Source organism: Bubalus kerabau, chromosome 12 (genome assembly GCF_029407905.1).
Source record: "Bubalus kerabau isolate K-KA32 ecotype Philippines breed swamp buffalo chromosome 12, PCC_UOA_SB_1v2, whole genome shotgun sequence".
NCBI lineage: Eukaryota > Metazoa > Chordata > Mammalia > Artiodactyla > Bovidae > Bubalus > Bubalus kerabau.
In genome coordinates, this window is record NC_073635.1 from 81,350,598 (window position 1) to 81,357,416 (window position 6,819).

Here is a 6,819-nt window from a genome sequence, read left to right on the forward strand (position 1 = left end):
GAAAAAGAAAGCAATAAACAGCAGACTAAATTGAGGAATTTTCCTGGAATTTTCCTGACTTTTTCTCCGAGATGCTCTAAGACCAGGAGGTGAGCTGACGCCATTAAACAGGCTTTCCTCTGCTCTGGCCCTTCTTGTGGAAGTCTGAACAATTTCGAGATTAGAAAGCTGCATGTCCAGGGCAGACCTTTCCGGGCTGATCCGAGAATGGCTCATCCACGTGTCTGAATCAGCCTCAAGGATGGCCAGGTGGCACCTGCTTTATGTCGCCGCCACCCACTCTGCTAGACTCTATAAATATGGACTGAATATCAATAAAGAGCCCAGCTTCGTGCCCTCTGAGTGGGATCTGTATTTACTGTTATGTATTACAATTCTGCACCGCCAGCCTCGCCCCCCACTGCGCCGCCGCTCCCCCCCTACTCCCCCGCCTCCCTGGGGCAGGAGGGCTGTAGATGCTTTGGGGCCCTGATTGAAAGGTAGTTCTTCATGATCACAAAAACCAGTTGAAACCATCTCCTGTGATCCAGCCTGCGGCTACCAGCTGCACTCTGCGCTTTTATATTATGCATGATTCTTGACTGCTCCTGCGGTAGAAAAAAGATGCACAGTTCCATTAGCGCTTCCCAGCGTCAGGCTCAGCATTTCCAGGCTACTGCTGCTAATTCATGCTAATATAGAACTGCTCACATATTTATGTCCTGATATGTGCGTCGTGAAGGTGGCTCAATGGTCCTCTCCTTGGGCGCTGACCAAGCTAATTTAGAGCTGGTTGGAAAGCTGCAAGATAGGCTATGCCATGAACAGCCTTGGAAGTGCAATTTCACGTGATGAAACAGGAGAGCACCCATAGAGGTGACTTTCTCTGCCAGGGTTTCTGCTGCATGCACACATGCGCCCAGGCTATTTTGCCCTGCTTCTGCCCTGTTCCTGCCCGATGGCTCAATGGCAAAGAATCTGCCTGTGACGCAGGAGACACAGGAGTCATGGGTTCAATCCCCGGGTCAGGAAGATCCCCTGGAGGAAGAAATGGCAACCCACTCCAGTATTCTTGCCTGAAGGATCCCTTGGACAGAGAAGCCCAGCAGAGTACAGTCCGCGGGGTCACAAACTGAGCATGCCCGTACACACATCCCTCTTGCCACATTTACAGCATTTGATAACCAGTGTGGGTCTGGTACCTGCATCCATTTGTCCCACGATCTGTGTGACAAGCTTCACTCTGAATCATGCACATAATGGCAACAGACAGTGATGTCTCTCGTCCTTTGTCTTTCCAGCTTCCCTTTGTTCTGCCTTTCCTTCTGCTTAGAAGGTGCTCTCTCCTCTCTGTCTAAACCTGCTCATTTTTCAAAGTCAGAGAGTAGAAATGAGGGGCCAGGGAGAGAGAAAGAGGAAGGAGGAAAAGCCAGTAGGAGAGAGGCTTGTGGGAGTCGTCGCTGCTGTGGGCAACTGTATGAAGTCCCACTGGCCCTTCTGAGGAGCTGGAGCAGAATCTCTTCTGTGGCTCTTGTCCTGAGATGCCCTGATGTGTGTGTGTGTGCACGCACATGTGTGCTCATGCTCAGTTGCTCAGTTGTGTCAACTCTTCTCGACCCCCCAGACTGTATGTAGCCCACCAGGCTCCTCTGTCCATGGGATTTTGCAGGGAAGAATACTGGAGTGGGTTAGCATGGCCTCCTGCGGGGGATCTTCCCACCCAGGGATTGAACTTGCTTATCTTGCATTGGCAGGTAGGTTCTTGACCACTAGTGCCACTTGGGAAGCCCCCATAAGGAGATCATTAAGGTTAGATGAGGACATAAAAGAAGAACCCTGAAATGATTGGCCTGGCACCCTTATAAGAAAAGAAAGGGACTCCTCCGAGTTCGCTGTCTGCCAAGTGAGGACACAGGAGAAGGTGGCGATCTACACACCGGGGGAGGGCTCCCACCAGGAACCTTGATCTTGGACTTCTCACAGAACCATGGGAAGTAAATGCTTGTTGTGTAAGCCCCGGCACCTGTGGTACTGTGTTACAGCAGCTGGAGCAGACCAAGACACTACTGTTCTCTTGCAGGTCATCATGAGGGGCTGGGTGTCAGGGATCTGAATGGCTGAAGTTCCCCAGGTGACTCCAGCGCAGGTAAGTCGTGAGCCTGCCTTGTAAGTACAGACAGTTCAGCCCTCTCATTTGGCAGCTGAGAAAACTGATGTCACTTAGTCAAAGCTCTTGCATCATGACCATGTCCCTGTGGTCCTGCCCTCAATCCATTTGCCATTCCCCGACCACACAGATGTTTAAAAACCTAAACACTCCCTTAGTTAAACTCCATCAAGGGCCTGCCGTTATACCTGGGAGGAAATCTAAAGCTTAACATTTTTTTCAATTTATTTTTTAACTTTTCAATTTGAAATAATTTCAGACTTTAGAAAATCATTGCAAAAATAGTACAAATAATTCCTATAAGCTCCCCTCCCAGCTCCCCTAAAGGTTAACATCTTACAAAACCATGGTCCAATGATCAAAACCAGAAAGTTAACATCAATGCAGTAGGATTCTCAAAGATGTAGACCTTTGTTAATCCTCAGCAATTGTCCCAACTTCATTTTTGGGGTCTAAGATCACACATTTAGTCACCTTGTCTCATTAATTTCCTTTCATCTAGAAATGATCTTCAATTTCTGTCTTTTGTGACCTTGACTGTTTTGGAAATTATGAGCCGCTTGTCTTGTAGAATGCTCTTCATTTTGAGTTTTCCTGATGTTTCTTCATAACTAATGCTGATTATGCAGGTTTTGGCAAGGAGACCAGAGAAATGACATTATGCCCTTCTCAGTGCATCTTACCAGGAGGCGTGGAATGACTCTTTATGCCACTGCTGGTGTTAACTTTTATTATTTGGTCAACATGGTATCTGCCCGATTTTTTTCACTGTGAAGCTACTATTTTCAAAATACACAAGTGGTGCCATGATAAAGGTACACATCGCACAACGGACCTTATGCCATCTGGCCTCTGTCTACCTGCATCTCTATCTCCTTGTGTGCTTCCTTTCTCACAGTTCCTCAGATTCTCCAATCTCCTTCCTACCCCATGGCCTTTGCTCACGCTGTGCCCTCTGCCAGGACTTCCTGCCCTCTTTGGTTGGCTGGCTCCTAATTTCGGCCTCAGCCTTTCTGGGCCCCACAATCTAAATAAAGTCCTTCTACAACTCTTTCTCAAAGTGTCCTGCACTTTTTCATCACATTTATCCACATAAAAAAAATTTTTCTTACTACATCTAAAAATTTTGTTTTATTGAAGTATAGTTGAAATACAATGTTGTGTTAGTTTCAGATGCACAGCACAGTAATTCAGCTTTTTAATATATATATGTTCTTTTTAAGATTCTTTTTATGCTGTTACAAAATATTGATTATAGCTCCCTGTGCTATACAGTAGGTCCTTGTTCTTTATTTTATATATAGTAATGTGTATATGTTAATCCCAAACTCCTAATTTATCCCTCCCTCTCCCTTTTCCCTTTGGAAACCATAAATTTGTTTTCTATGTCTGTGGGTCTATTTCTGTTTTGCAAATAAGTTCATCTGCATCTTAAAAACATTTTTTTTTGATTCCACATACAAGTGATATCATATATTTCTCTGTCTCTGTCTCCTTTCTTTCACTGCTCCTTTATTCTGGCTCCTGGTGTGCACAAGGTTTGGTCTGTGCCCTCCAAGAGTCTGTTTCCCCAGTCCTGTGGAAGTTCTGTAATCAAGTCCCACTGGCCTCTATAGTCAAATTCCCTGGGCATTCTTGTCTGCTCAAGAATTAATGCCCTTGAGCTGTGATGTTGTAGAAGACTCTTGAGAGTCCCTTGGACAGCAAGGAGGTCAAACCAGTCAATCCTGAAGGAAATCAGTCCTAAGTATTCAATAGAAGGACTGATGCTGAAGCTGAAGCTCCAATACTTTGGCCACCTGATGTGAAGAGCTGACTCACTGGAAAAGATCCTGATGCTGGGAAAGATTAAGGCAGGAGGAGAAGGGGACGACAGAGGATGAGATGGTTGGATGGCATCACCGACTCAATGGACATGAGTTTGAACAAGCTCTGGAAGTTAATGATGGACTGGGAAGCCTGGTGTGCTGCAGTCCATGGGGTCGCAGAGTCTGACATGACTTAGCAATTGAACTGAACTTTCTCTGTCTGGCTATCCACATTTAAATTCCATATTCATTTATATAATGTGTTTTTCCCCAGCTACATTCCAGGCTGCATGAGGGGAGGCACTTGGTTGCTCTTGTTTGCTATTGTGTATCTAGAACCTAGCACAGTGCAGAGTATAAATTTGAGAACCTTTCTAAACTTAAGCGAACAGACTATGTGAGGACCAGGAGTTTGGATTAATCACCCAATTTTTACAGTGGTTATGAATTGACCTGTGTACTTTATTAGGTTTATGCTTGTTTTTCTTAACAAAGTGCTGCCAGGGACTGAGTGGGCTGGGGTGGGAGCCAAGGGGTGCAATAGTCCTCATAGGTCACTGTCAATGACTTGATCAGATTGACCAGATCGAGGTAACAAAGCTTCCCTGGTGGCTCAGACAGTAAAGAATCTGCCTGCCAACGCAGTAGACCTAGGTTCAATCTCTGGGTTCAGAAGATCCCCTGGAGGAGGGCATGACAACCCACTCCAGGACTTTTGTCTGGAGAATCCCATGGACAGAGGAGCCTGACGTGCTACAGTCCATGGGGTTGCATTACTGAAGTGACTAAGCAGCAGATAACAAAGCTGCTGGCATTTCACAATGATGAAAGCAAGAAAATCACCTAAATGTGAACGACGATTCCCTTCTACCTGTGCAAAGAATATTTGAAAATTATCTTATTTAACACAAATAACATCCTGCCCCCGCTTACCTCCAGGGTACACATCCCCCCCAGCCCCCGCCTCACCCCTGCCTGCACACACGCATATACACACACTCACACACAGCTGCCCAAAGACAGCCATCATGGTGGTTTGATTTCAGATCAGTGTGTTTCTCCTTCCCTGCCTCAGGCTCTTTGCTTTGAACAGAGATTTAGAAAACTTTTTTTTTTTTTTAAAGGCAAATCCTTTCTTCTGCTACTTTTTCAACTGTGAATCAACCATTCCTACTGGGTTTTGATGCAAAGGAGCAAGTCTGCAGTCCTCCACGTGAGCTTCCAGGCAGCTCCCCAGCTGAAACTTGGGCAAAAATAAATGACACCTGGCCTTTGGCTCCCATAGTCCTGCCGCATCACCCGCCTCCCCTTTACGAACTGTCTGGAGGTCTAGAAAGGTGGGGTGCCCCCTCTTTTCAGCCTGCACCCCTCTCTCTGTTCTCCCCCTCCCACCCATCACCCGGGAACCCCTGGGAGCCCCACCCAACCTTCCGGGGTGTAGGGTGGGGGGCGCAGGGCTGCAGGGAAAGACTCTGATGACCTTCTGAGCACACCCAGCCCATTTGACTTCTTCCAGAGCTTCCTCTGAAGGCTGCGAGGAGCTTGGACTGCCTCCAAGAGAGCGGACAGAGGTAGTGAACTGAGGTCAGAGAAACATCGTTTCTCGTTTTCCTCCACGGTGCTTCCTGTCAGCACTGTGCCCTTTGCCTGCTCACTGGGTGCGCATCTCTTTGCTGCCTTTGCTGAGGCTCTCAAGCTGTAGTGGTCGCAGAACCTTTCACCAGGTGGCATGGGGGCCACATCTGTGTCCACTGAAAGGGGGTTGCCGGGCAGTGAGGCTGATGCTGCGGCTGGACTGCAGCTGTTCACAAGGCTGGTGGAAGCCCTGTAAAGGGACAGGACATGTGTCCCTCTGCCCTGGAGACCCCCAGAGACCCCCAAAGGCAGTGGGGCTTCTTCACTTAGCAGAATGATGTGCCCTGAAGCCTGAGTATCTGCAGAACCTCCTCCAAAAAGACCCTGCCCCAGGCAGAAGTGTCCCCATGCCAGCTCATGACGGAGGAGGAAGGGGCTGGCAAATGGCAGGTCCCTGAAATTAGGGGCGTGTGAAACAGGTGTGGACCGAGGACCACAAGCTCTTGTAACATCCATGACAGCTGCTGGCTGCTCTCCAGTACTGCAGGCTCCCGGCAGCAGCGGAGTTGACTGGTATGTGGAGAGAGGATGCCCTTTGCATTGCAATGGACTTGAATCTTTAGTGAGGTCACACATTGCTGATTGGATGGCATGGAAGTGAGCAACATGGAATAGAGAGTTAAGGACCTTGTTCACATTGTTCAACTCACAGAAGACACCTTGGTCTAGCCAAAGTGAAGTCACTCGGTCGTGTCCAACTCAAAGTGAAGTTGCTCAGTCGGGTCGCTCAGTCATGACCCCGTGGACTGTAGCCTACCAGGCTCCTCCCTCCATGGGATTTTCCAGGCAAGAATACTGGAGTGGGTTGCCATTCCCTTCTCCAGGGGATCTTCCTGATCCAGGGATTGAACCTGGGCTCCTGCGTTGGAGGCAGACGCTTTAACCTCTGAGCCACCAGGGAAGCCCAATTGGTCTAGTCAGGGGGATATTAATTTACATCCTGTGATACAGGATGTGCACGAAGGGGCTTCTACTGGGGGAGGTGGGGCCAGGTCTGTACTAGTTGGAAGGAACCAGCAAGTGGTCAGAACATGGCTTCCCTGATGATCTCAGCTGGTAAAGAATCCTCCTGTGATACAGGGGACCCTGGCTCGATTCCTGAGTTGGGAAGATTCGCTGGAGAAGGGATAGGCTACCCACTCCAGTATTCTTGGGCTTCTCTCATGGCTCAGATGGTAAAGAATCTGCCTGCATTGCAGGACACCTGGGTTTGATCCCTGGTTTGGGAAG

The 6,819-nt window shown here is 48.2% G+C and overlaps 1 non-coding gene across 1 annotated transcript; it reads right to left on the bottom strand.

Annotated features, from left to right (window-relative positions):
- Positions 1–6,418: 6,418 nt before the first annotated feature.
- TRNAW-CCA (transfer RNA tryptophan (anticodon CCA)) lies at positions 6,419–6,490 on the bottom strand. The gene has a single exon. It is a non-coding gene; the product is annotated as a tRNA-Trp (tRNA).
- Between the last annotated feature and the right edge of the window lie 329 nt (positions 6,491–6,819).